The sequence below is a fragment of the Vombatus ursinus genome, unplaced genomic scaffold (assembly GCF_900497805.2).
Source record: "Vombatus ursinus unplaced genomic scaffold, bare-nosed wombat genome assembly UNPS02000749.1, whole genome shotgun sequence".
NCBI lineage: Eukaryota > Metazoa > Chordata > Mammalia > Diprotodontia > Vombatidae > Vombatus > Vombatus ursinus.
The window spans coordinates 7,086,695-7,100,138 of record NW_020940527.1 but is presented as its reverse complement, the minus strand read 5'-3'; the positions used below and the strand labels follow the sequence as shown (position 1 = coordinate 7,100,138).

The following is a 13,444-nucleotide window of genomic DNA, read 5'->3' as shown; positions in this document are numbered from 1 at the left end:
AATAGGTTAAAATCTTTTCTCTGATACTTCCTACAACTGTTACTATGGACAAATCATTTAAACTTAGCCTCAGTTTAGTCATTATCCCTCATGCCTAGAACTCACTTTCATCTCTGCCTTGTAAAATCTCTTATTTCCTTCAAGGTCCAGCAGGAAGGCTGCATCCTACTCAAAGCCTAATCCTGATCTTCTTCTCCAAGTTTGCTGAAGCCTTCCTCCCTGAAAATTACTTTGAAATTATTTTGCATATATTTTATATAGATTTTTTCTGTTCATGTAGTTTCTACCACCCTGACAGAATGTAAGTTCTCTGAGATGAGGAATTGTCTTCATTTTTGTCTCTGTGTCACCAGCTCTTGACACAGCTCATGACATAGAGTAGGAACTTCACAAATACAAATTGAATAAATGAATGAGTCAGTCCACCAAATGGGAACAATGATATCTCTAGTACCAACCTGGGTGGGCTGCTGTGAGGTTCCAATGAGGTAATATGTGTAAAGTTTTTTGTATACCTTAAAGCAATATATAAACATAAGCAATTCGAGTCTTTCATGTCTGTTTCCTTCCCCCTCAGCAATGTCCCTTCCCTTCAGAACTCACCCAGAACTATGTTTTGTAACTCTCTAATAGATTTCTCAGGTAATAATGGTATATTTGAGCTATCAGTGTTGGTATCTGATTCCCCTACTATTCTCTAATCTTCTTGAGGACTCTGTTTGTCTAAATTCCTCAAGAAATGGCATAGAAGATATTACCCAAGAAATATAGGATCAAGAAAGGAGGAAAACTGATCATTCGATGAGAGTTGGGGCTAACAGAGCCCAAATGCTCCACTGACACCAGCTTTATATGGTAAGACAGAGAGGAAGACATCTAGCACATTGGATGCATCCTTTATGTAGGAGTTACACAATGACATAGATAATAGTTGCAAAGGATGGAGAGAGGTGGCTAGGTTGTGATCTGCAAGGATGGAGGAAGTACCTATATCAAATATGTGAATTTCTGAGGTCCTTCCTTTGATTCCACATTTATTTTTCTACAAGATGTAGAACCAAGTTCAGGAAACTGAGGAAGAATACAAAAGAATGGAATGGTCCTAGAATAGTCTAATGAGGAAGGCTAAAGCCCAAGAAGAAGTTAGAACAGGTGTGAATACTAAGGGTAACAAATATTAGATATCACATTGTTTAGCTATGTTAGGGGCATAAAAAAAAAAACCTCAAAGGAGGAATACCATCATAGGCATGCATATATCATGGGCTAAATGTACCCAGGTGCTCTGGCTTATGTTGTCTCCATTAAATACATGTCTGTGGATAGAACTACTACTTGGGGAAAAATGGGATGATGACAGAGAACAACAAAGGGAAGAAAAATCATCTACCTCCTATTTTGCTTCTCCACTAAGGGGAATATTCCTCAGAAAGGAAGGAAACAGGCATTTATTAAGTGCCTACTATGTGCCAAGCACTGTGCCAAACACTTAACAAATATTATCTCATTTGATCCTCATAATGACCCTGAGAGGTAGATGCTGCTATTATCTTCATTGACAGTTGAGGAAACTGAGGCAGACAGAGGTTAAATGACTTGCCCAGGGTCACATAACTATTTAGTGTCTGAAGCCAGATCTGAATTCAGATCTTTCTGATTCTAGTGTTCTATCCACTGTACCACCTAGTTGTCTCTTCAGACTGGGAATAATGGAACAAAACTGGTTCTCAATGAACTAAAACTCAAAAAAGATAGGAAGAAAGGAAGGAAGGAAGGAAGGAAGGAAAAAAGGAAAAAAGGAAGGAAGGAAAAAAGGAAGGAAAAAGGAAGGAAGGAAAGAAGGAAGGAAGGAAGGAAAAAAAGGAAGCAAGGAAGAAAGGAAGGAAGAAAGGAAGGAAAAAGGAAGGAAGAAAGGAAACATTAAGTGCCTACTATGTGTGAGGCATCATGCTAAGCATTTTACAAATATCATCTCATTTGATCCTTACAACAAATCTGGAAGGTAGGAGCCATTATTATCCTGATTTCATGGTTGGGGAAACTGAGGCAGAGGATACAAGACTTACTCAGGGTCATGACAGGAGAACACAAAGATGTCTTCAAAGAGCTCAAGTCATCAGGCCTGATAAACTATATCAAATGGCAGCCAAAACATTGTGGGTGTGGTTGCTGGCAATAATCTTCAAGAAATCATAAAGAACAGAAGGGCCAAAGGACTGTTCCTAGACCAATGTTCTAGTTTCTAAGGAGGAAATATGGCTGGGTCCATCAGACAAGAGGGCAATTCCAGGTAAAATCCTAGAATACGTCATCAATGGCACGATTCACAAGCAACTAGACAAAGAAGAGATGATGAGTACAACACAGCCTTGGTTCAACAAGATGTCATGAAAATGTAAGGACAAACTCACATTTAATGTGTTGACAGGGTTAGAAGACAAATAAATGAAGGAAATGTAATGGATATAGTCATTCTATACTTGATATAATTGACTAAGTCTTTCATTACATACTCGTGAATTAGATTTAAGTGAATTAGATCTAGACCTGGTGGTAACACAGCAAGGTGGTTTCAGAACTGGTTAGTTGATCAGCCAACATTGTTAAATAGAGAGGTGCATGGTGGGTGTGAGCAGGCTGGATCATATAACCAACAAGGAAGTCTGAAGAAGAACAGGAGTAAAGGATACTATCAAGGAATTACAGAGTAGAAAAGAGATGGACTGAATTCAGGTACAGCAAGCATACCGAATGACAGGTGAACAGCCTGATGATTGCACTGGTACCCTCATGAGGTCAGCAGAAATGGAAGAAGGTTTCTAGTACATTGGATAGAGCCCTTGTTGTGAACTTTTGGGAGAATGTGAGTAAGAATAGCACAGTGTGGGAAGGCATAGATGGGCCGTGACCTACACAGTTTGAACACCTGAATTTGAGGAGATCACAGATCCATTTTAGTATTTTAAGTAGAAGGCAGATCCTTATCACTTAGTCAAAATGACAGTGATCATGATTATATTGTCCAAAATAAAAATCAGATCTAAAATGAAAATAAATTTAAGAAAAATCCCATCTCCTTCTAGAAAACTTGTCTGTCCATTGAAAAATAACATGTGAAAATTATATAAGGAACTCTTAGATGAAAAGCTTAAAATCTTCCCTGATTAGTGTCCCTCCAACCCACTTCCCACTTCCTAATTTGGACCTTTTGCTTTTCTTCCTTATTATTTAAAAATACTGTTCCTCATTGTATCACTTCACTACAGTAGATTATAAGCTCACTTGGATTTTTGAGGCTTTTATCATGTGTGTGGTATGCATGCATGTGTTTATACCACACACACTTCAGGTCTGTTTCTTCCATCAGGGGGACTCCTCAATGCTATAAAGATAACTGTCTTTCTATCAAATTAGGAACCCTTCCCCCCAAATAAGCCTAGTATTATGTCTTCCACACTAGAATGTAACCTGTCCCAAGGAAAGGCCTACATTGAGCAAGGATCATATTCCTGTTAGTGTTTTCCAAGGCAGGGGCTGTATCTCCTCATTTGTATCCCAATGTTTGATAAAAAGTCTTTCATTTGAGGACCACACAGTAGGAGGAAAAATAAAGAGGAAATAAAAGGGGGGAAAAGAAGAAGAAGAGAAGATGACAATTTTCATCCACTGGATCCTAATGCATGGTTCTAGCCAAGACTGAGCCAGTCACCTTTACTGAAAGGAAGGGCTTAGACTTCTTTTCTAAAATGTCCTGGGAACCAGCTCAACTCCGAAATGGTCGGGTTAGTAGATGCCTACAAGGGCCATGCAGCTAACTACATTTCCCTCAGAGCCCGGGGGAGACTTTCAACCTCAAACAACTTTATTTAAACAATTTCTTACTTAACGTGGTTTTTCTCATTGCTTCAAATCCAATCACTCCCCACGTTGTAAGGAAGAACAGCTACGGGACACAAAGAACAACATAACCTGTTTTTATTTTAATATCTTCCGGGTCTTTCTGAGCTCCCATCATTTGGGTTGTCAGCCCTTCACTGCCTGAGGTGCCTTCCCGTGCTCGGCTGAGAAAGAATCTGCTTTCCCACTAATGGCACTGTTCGTGCGAGGGGGAAATGCAATTTTCCACTCCATTAGAAGCACTGTGTACAAGGACCTCTTTTCCTCACTGCACACAGATAAGGTCCTAATGAAATTCCATTCACTAAGTATTACAATAGCCAACTCCGCTCCAAACACAAGTGCTCTTGGGGCTGGGCAAGCAGCTCAGCTAGGCGGCCAACACCACTGGACGTCTCTGGCTAGGCGTGTATAAGGATGAAAAACTTCAGGGTAGACAAAAGGAAATGCCAGAGGCAGGAAAGATCATAAAGATAAAGGTACACATCTACATTCTTTTATATCTTTGCTCCATGTGTAATTTAGGGTTGGTGAAAATTACATGCATTTGAAAATAGCTTTTTGGGCAGTGGGGGAAGGGTATATTGCCCTTGAGGAAATAAAATTTGAATAGATCCCATGTCAAAGCTTTCAACTCCTATAGGGCCAGGTAGATGACATAAAGCCAAGAAAAGCAGGAAAATAGATATACTGGGCTTATAAATGAGAACCTACAATTGACTAGGCCACAGCTGAGGGTGTTTGCCTATTCAAGGAGTAGTACAACCTGCCACAAAATCGTTCAACAAATGGCACCACTCCTGTAGCACCATTCCAATTCCCTATTTTCTGCCTCTCTCTTCATACCACATGCTCTTCAGCCACTTAGTAGCCCTTCATGACCTTAGAAACTCACAGCCCTCTATCATGGTACTTCACTGGGGCTCCTCAGGAAGTACCCCAGACCCTAGCTCTTCTCTTTTATCATAACACATTTGCCCCATGGAAAGGGCTCTGGCTTTCTGGAATTATAGCTAATTATTTATTCAATTATTTTGACCTATGTTCTCTATGGTTGATTTTGGGTTAATGACATTTGATTATAGGCCAACAGGTAAAAGAGAATTGTTTATGAAGAAGATACATCAATTCTATATCAAAAAATATATATTCCTGAGTGGAAATCCACAAACAAGAGGGGCTAAGTATGATGAAAGGCACTTGAGTGAGGTTCAGTAGAGAGAGAAACTAAAGTCCAATTTTTCTGGGAACACATTGTGGTCTACTTGGACAGAAGGACAAAAAAAGATGCTACATCCATAAACAGTTGGCACAGAAATAGGATAGAAGGGCTTCAACTATCTATCTACCTGCCAGAATGCCTAAAAGGAAGATACCTTAGAAATTATTGACTCTCCTTGCTAATCACTACAACTATCAGAGAGCTGAAGAAGTGAGAACAATAATTTTGCATCTAATTTTGATGAACAGTTGTTGAAGTAAAACTAAAAGGAACTCTGGGAGAAAGTGAACATTCCGTGGTAAAAGTTTCTGACAGATAAGAAAGGGAGCAATTGGAATGGTTTGATGGAGAACCAGTGTGGTAGAGTCAATTTCAAAGAGTTCAGAGAAAAGAGAAATACCATCTCATGATATAAGATTTTACAAAGGGTATCAGTGCAGAAGGCTTCGGAGGTTTCAAGAATGAAATTCTGTGGAAATTGAGAGGATGCCCATCAATTGGGGAATGACTGAGCAAGTTGTGGTAAATGAATGTAATGGAATACTATTGTGCTATAAGAAATGATGAACAGGCTGACTTCAGAAAAACCTGGAAAGACTTGTATGGTCTGATGCCAAGTGAAGAGAGCAGAACCAAGAGAACGTTGTACACAATAACAGCCACGTTGTGCAATGACTAATACTGATAAACTTAACCCTTCCCAGCAACTCAAGGATCTAAGACATCTCCATAGGCCTTGTGATGGAAAATGCTATCCACATCCAAAGAAAGAACTATGGAAGTTGAAATGCTATTTTTTTTCTCTTCTGTTGAGTTTTGTTTCCTCTTTCTGAGGGTTCCTCCTATTGGTTTTAATTTTTACTTACAACATCACTAATGTGAAAATATGTTTAATAGGAATGTAAATGTATAGCCTATATCAGATTGTGTGCCTTCTTGGGGAGGGTGGTGGGGAAGAAGGGGGAGAAAATTTTTAAACTCAAAAGCATATGGAAGTGATTATTCATAAATCAAAATAAATAAAAAAAGAATGAAATTCTGACAGCACAAAAACAAATGAATCTGAAACTGAAGAAAAGGAGAAATATAAGAACATAGTCCTATCTAGTACATGAGGAACTCAACAATAAAATCATATTTAAAAAAAAAGACATGGAAAATGAAGGAACAAATAACTGAGGATGAATATGAAGGGTGGCGTGATCCTATAAAGAGGTCAGGAATTCTAAGGCTCAGCATTCATCATGAGGCTTAGCTTGTTCTTAAAAATGGCTTTATAAGACATGTTGGGGGCAAGGGGAAGATTTAAGAAGGGAGAGGGCTATTATTTGGGGAATGACTGAACCAGTTGTGGTATATGATTGTGATAGAATACTATTGTGCTATAAGAAACAATGAGGGGGATGGTTTCAGAAAAACCTGGAAAGACTTATATGAACTGATGCAAAGTGAAGTGAGCTGAACCAAGAGATCATTGTATATAGCAATAGCAACGCTGTAAGGATGATCAAATGTGAAAGACTTAATCTGATCAATACAATGATCCAAGACAATTCCGCAGGACTCAAGATGAAAAAATACTACTTATCTCCAGAGAGAGAACTGATGAACTCTGAGTGCAAATTGTAGTGTAGTTTTCCAACTTTATTTTTCTTGCACTTTTTTTTTTTTGCTGAGAGATTCTAATGAAGTAGAAAAGGATTTTTTAGCCAATATTAAAATATGTTTTGCATTATTTCACATATATTGCTTGCCTTCTTGGTGGGTGGGGGAAGGCCTAGAGGAAGAGAGAGAATTTGGAACTTAAAATTTATTTTTAAAAAATGAAGATTTTAAAATATAAAACATAAATTAAAAATTTTCTTAAATAAATAACTTTTAAAAAAGGGATAAACCTGCTGGTCAGGGCATATGCAATAATGATGAAGACTCTTTTATTCAACTACTTTGTTTTGTCTTCTCGGTCAAGCACAATGATCTTCAGACTGAGAGAGACAGAAAACATACAACAGGGAACTGAAACTCAAGGTAGGTAAAGAAATTGCAAGAGAGTAACCTAGCAGCTATCCTTAATGAGTTTAAATCACCAGGCTGTAATACATTGCATCCTAGGGCACACACAAAAATTGCAGATGCAATTGCCAAATCACTGTCAATGATCTTTGAAAAATTGTGGGAAATAAGAGAGGTGTGGCAGGGTAAGAGAAAAAAGAACATTTGTCTCAATTTTTTTAAAGCGGAAAGAAAGAGGGCTTGTTTTAACTATAGGTATATAAGCTTAACTTCAGTCCCTGGCAAAATTCTAAAGCGTATTCTGAAAAAGGATGTTCTGTTACTACACAGAAGTGGAAGAAGTTAACATTAAGAACCAACAATGGTTGATGAAAGTACAAGGCACACTATATAGAACTCATTTCATTGTGTGCAGGGCACTGGCCAGGTAGATTACGGATATAACAGACTATGCCTGGATGTCAGCAAGGTACCTGACAAATCCTCTTACCACATTCTTGTGGAGAAGATAATAAACATTATATAAGGATCATACAGTTAGGTGGGTTCAGAACTTGTTGAACAATAATGCTCAAAGAATGATGGATTAGTATACCCATGTCATCTTGGTAGATGGTTGGTCATTTGTGGAGTTCTGAAGGCTCCATTCTTTTTCTTTTTTTTTTTTGTATCAGCAATAGTTTATTTATTTTTTTATTTTTCATTTTCAACATTCTCTTCCATAAGATTTTGAGTTCCAAATTTTCTCCCCATCTCTCCTCTTCCCCCACCCCAAGACAGCATGTGAATTGATATAGGCTCAACATATACATTCATATTAAACATATTTTCACATTAGTCATGTTGTAATGAAGAATTAAAACCAATGGGAGAAACCACAAGAAAGAAGAAACAAAAAAAATAAAGAGAGAGAGAGAGAGAGCAATCTGCATTCAGACTCCATAGTTCTTTTCCAAGATGTGGACAGCATTTTCCATCATGAGTCTTTTGGAGTTGTCTTAGATTCTTGCATTGCTAAGAAGAGATAAGTCTATCAAAGTTGGTCATCACACAATGTGACTGTTTACTGTGTACAATGTTCTCCTGGTTCTGCTCACTTCACTCAGCATCAGTTCATACAAGTCTTTCCAGTTTTTTCTGAAGTCTGCTTGCTCATCATTTCTTACAACACAATAGTATTCCATTACATTCATCATATACCACAACTTGTTCAGCCATTCCCCAACTGATGGGCATTCCTTCAATTTCCAATTTTTGGCCACCACAAAAAGAGCTGTTATAAATATTTTTGTACATGTGAGTCCTTTTCCCATTTTTATGCTCTCTTTGGGATACAGTCCTAGAAGTGCTATTGCTGGTCAAATGGTATGCAGTTTTATAGCCCTTTGGGCATAGTTCCAAATTGCTCTCCAGAATGCTTGCATCAGTTTACAACTCCACCAACAATACATTAGTGTTCCAATTTTCCCATATCTTCTCCAGCACTTATTATTTTCCTGTTTTGTCATATTAGCTAATCTGATGGGTGTGATGTGACACCCCCAAGTTGTTTTGATTTGCACTTCTCTAATCAATAGTGATTTAGAGCATTTTATCATATGACTATAGATAGCTTTAATTTCTTCATCTGAAAACTGTGAAGATTCCATTCTATTCACAGCATCAGCAGTGACCTGGATTAAGAAATAAATGGGAGGATATTAATCAAGCATTTATTAAGTGCCAGAGACTCAGGTAGGTTCTTGGGACACAAATACCTAAGTGAGGGATTTCCTGCCCTTAAAAGAGCTTACATTCTACTAGAGGGATGCAATACATTCAGAGATAAGTAAGTAAAAGATAAGTATACACACACACACACACACACACACACACACACACACACACACAGAGTTTGGGGGTGGAGGGATCACCAATAATTGGGGAAATCAGGAAAGGTCTTTTGAGGGAAGAGATACATAGTAAGCTTTTAATAGAGTTAGAGATTCTAAAAGACAAAAATGAAGAGGGATGGCATTCCAGGCAGAGAGGGAAAAAGTCTAAAAAGAAGGGAGAAGGCAGAATGCTGTGTAGCAAGTAGGACAATCTGCCCAGGAAGCACAATACATGGATCTGTTATATGTGGGTCAGGGGCTGAGGGTGGCAGGGTAACAGGAATGATGCATAATCAGCCGGGAAAGATAGTCTAGACTCTCATGGTGAAGAGATTTCAATATCAAACTGTAGACTGTACCTTGCCCTAGAGGCAATAGGGAACAACAAAGACTTTTTGAACAGGGTTGTGATATGGTCACATCTGTGCTTTAGGACATGAATCCGGACAGGATCATTAAAATTATGGATGACGGACTCAGGACCCAAGAAAATCTTAACAGATTAAAATAATGGACTCAATCTAATGAGATGAAATTTAATAGAGATGAATGTCCCACACTTGGGTTAAAACAAACAAACAAACAAAAGCCAACTGCCTAAGTACTAGAGCTGGGACAAGACACTCATCCAGGTAATAAAGGGCTGGGGATTCTAATGGCCTTCAAGCTCAGTACCTAGTCACAAGAGTAAGACACAGCAGTAAAACAAACAAAACTCAAGGATTCAGTCTTAGGCTGCATTAAGAGAAGGATGGCACCCAGAATGGAGGGAACTCTATTTTCTCTGTGTGTTCAGCTGTCCAGATCATGTCTGTCTGGTATTCTATTCTTTGACCATGTTTTAGGAATGATAATTACAAACAATTGAATCTGATGGAAATCAAACACAAGAACATTTGACATCATGTTATATAAAGAGTGGTCAAAGGAATTGGGAATGAGTAGCTAGAGAAGAGAAGATAGAGGAACACATGACCACTGCCCAAGAATTGGAAGAGGGAGACGGAGAAGAACAAGTAAACATGTTTTTTTTTTTTTTCTTGGCCTCTGAGGGCAGAACTAAAAATAATCCTAGAAAATGCAGAGAAGAAAATTCTGGCTTCATGTAGTGACCATTTTCTTAACTCTTTGAACTATCAAAAAGAATGGGCTCCCTCAAGAGCTGGTGGATTTCTTATCTCTAGAACTCTTCAAGCACAGCCTGAATGATCAATTGTCAGGAAGGTTCTGTTCAAGTAAGGGGTGAAGGTGGGAGGAGATGAAACTTTGGGGGCAATTTCAATTCTGAAATTCGATGATTCTACTAGTTATACCTTCATTTTGCATCACTATAGGAAACTCTTGGAGTCACAAAGACTGAACCCAAAGGAATGACTCAGAGAAACTTAAGATTTAGAGATGGTAGGAAACTTGGGAAACATCTAGTCCATTTTTGAGATAAGGAACCTGAAGCCCAGAGAGATCATTAATGAAATGACCTGTCCAGCTATAAATAAACCACAGAGATACACCACGCTTTCATTCCTCTGTTTGAAACCTGGTAGAGTTTGGATAACAGATCTAGAAGTGGTTCATAAAACACATTCCTGAATAACAAGCCCTCTCTACCCTAATGACCTATTACAGGTTGAATATATGTGTAGGCTACAGAGGCAAGGGAGGTAGTATACCACTAGGATGCTGCTAAAGCATCAGTCAAACTCTCCACTACAGGCTTCCTCCAATTCAGCCACCTCTCCTACCTCTTGTCCTACTAGAATCTTAGACTCCACCCTTGGAACCACTGTGGACTGTGATAGGTGACCTTTTGCCTTGTCTTGCCCAGGTTCAGATTTCCACTTGGCTATCTCCATACCATGTCGCTCCAGGTGTAGTCCCCTCTCCCAACCCAGCTTTATGTGTTATCTTCTCTCATTAGAATGTAGCTCTTTAAGGGTAGGAATTGTACTGCCTGTATTTGTTTTTGTATCTCTATGAATGTGTTCATGATTCTCTGTCTCTGTTTCTCTCTGTGTCTCTATTTCTCTACATCTGTCCTCTCCCTCCCCTCCCCTTCCCTTTCCTTCCCTTTCTTCCTATGCTCTCCTCTCTCCTCTTCCCTCTCATTCTCTCTCTCTCTCTCTCTCTCTCTCTCTCTCTCTCTCTCTCTCTCTCTCTCTCTCTCTCTCTCTCATTCAGCCCCTTCTTCCCCACACTCAATTATGAATCTCAAGTGGTGTGTTTCTTAGAATCAAGTGGTGTGTTTCTTAGAATCAAAACTATGGGAATCAAAACAGAATGGCTAATTACTTTAAAGAATTCATTACTCTATTGAAGTCCTACTTTGTTGCTCCATAATGAGTTTTAAGTCATTCTGGAGTCCAAAAGGGGATGCCAGTGGAAGACAAAATCAGATAGGTCTTATTAACCTGGAAAGGCTTAAAAGACAAACCTGATTGTAGAATGAGTCCCCATCATTTGATGACACCAAAGCTTGGTGAGGGTCATAGTGGGATGGATTCTTTCTTTTGGGGGGTGGACATTAGTAACACAAGAAACTGTCTATCAACATATGGAAGCATTGTGAACTTTGCATTCTGTACTGGTGCCATAAGTATCTACAGTGATGTAGCCATAGCTCTTTAGAAGTATTTTATTCACAAGATCAGAAAATCTAGCTTGAGACCTGGTGGGGAAATTAGAGGTTATCCAGTTCAACACCCTTATTTTACAAATGAGGAAACTGAGGTCCAGCAGATTAAGCAATTTGCCCAAATTTATACAAGTAGTAAGAGGCAGACCTAGGATTTGAACCCAGCTTATCTAGCTCCAAATCCAATACTCTTTCCAGTATACAATACAGTCTCCCAGAAAGGAATCTATTAAATATTAAGCCTTTGTTTGTATGCCTGTTTTGTTTAACGTAAAACAACAACAAACAGAAGAAGGGGGAAAAAAAGCAAATGAAAGTACTGTTCATTCAGACTGGCCATCATGAACCCAGCTGCCACTTGCCAAAAAAGCTTTCCTGATGCTTTGGATCAATATTGGCCTTATGAAGTCATTTTTTATTTCTGTTCAAAAACCTCATTGTGTTCTGTTTAAATGTATTTTAAATGCTAAATTCCTCTAACCCCAGAGCAGAGGTTTATAATTTATTGTGCTTGTTGACAAGGAGACAAATTGTACATAAATGCAAGGCAAATGTGAGCAAAAAGGAAGAGTGAATAAGAAACTACCTTCTGATTGGGAAAAGACCATGACTGGTTGTTCATGCAAAATAGCAAGCATCATCTACTGCATTTTTTTCCTTCTTTCTTTTCTTCTATGAAGCAAAAGAGGTTGCAAAGGAAAGTGTCACCACATATACCATTTTCTCTATGGCTACAGCTATAGCTAGCATTAAATTACCACATGGTTTCTTGGACCATGACCTCCCAATTCACAATCCCCAAAGTCACCAGAAAGTAGAGGACTGAGACATAAAGTGAAGAAAGTCAAAATTACAAAGGACAGTTGAGAAGTCATAGTGACATCACCACCCAATGATTAAAATAGGAAGCCCTTGTCACCAAGGCAAACAAAATAGAACAAGATTGTTTCTCTAAAATGTTCACTGCTTCCCAAGAACTCATTAATTTTTACTTCAACTGGTTGGCAGAATAATATAATATATATAGTTGGTAATCCAAATGACTGTCCACTGACAAAATGTCCCCCTATGGTACCAGCACCAAGATCAGCAGGAACACTACTGCATTTTCATTCTTTTAGCAAGTCCTTTGTTATTTTTTTCTGCAGAGAACAGATCTCTTTACCACAACAAGGGATTGAGCCTGAAAAGTATTATCTCTGAGGCTGGAAGCTGGCCTTATCACCATCATCATCCTTGCAGAGCTTTGAATTTTTTCAAAGTACATTCACAGCTCTGATCTCTGATCCTCAAAACAAGCTTGTCATGGAATCATCAAACCTGAGTCAGCCATGGGGTTTAACACATAACTAGATAAGAATCCTCTCTTACCATATACGTTACAAATGGTCAGCCAACCACTACCTGAAGATCTCCAGTGAAGGGAGTTTACTTTCAAGGCATCTATCCCACAGGTGTTTTAACTATGAGAAATATTTTTCCAAAGACTTATATGAAGGGATACAAAGTGATGGGAGCAAAACCAGGAGAACTAAGTATATAGTAACAACAATATTCTAAAGATCAATGTTTTTGAAAGACTTAGAAACTCTGATCAACACAAATTCAAAGGATTCATGATGAGACATATTATGTACCTTCAGAATGAGAGAGAGAGAGAGAGAGAGAGAGAGCTAATGGATTCTAAGTATAGATTGAAGCATATTTTCTTTTCTTTCTTTTTTTTTTTTTTTTTTTGGACAAAGGGGCAGACACGGCTAATGCAGGAATTTGTTTTGACTTGTACAGTTGTCACAGTTTTATCTT

The 13,444-nt window shown here is 38.5% G+C and overlaps 1 protein-coding gene across 1 annotated transcript in view; it reads right to left on the bottom strand.

Moving 5' to 3' along the window:
• LRMDA (leucine rich melanocyte differentiation associated) overlaps positions 1–13,444 on the bottom strand; it is a 1,205,409-nt gene that overhangs the window by 341,080 nt on the left and 850,885 nt on the right. The window lies entirely within an intron of this gene.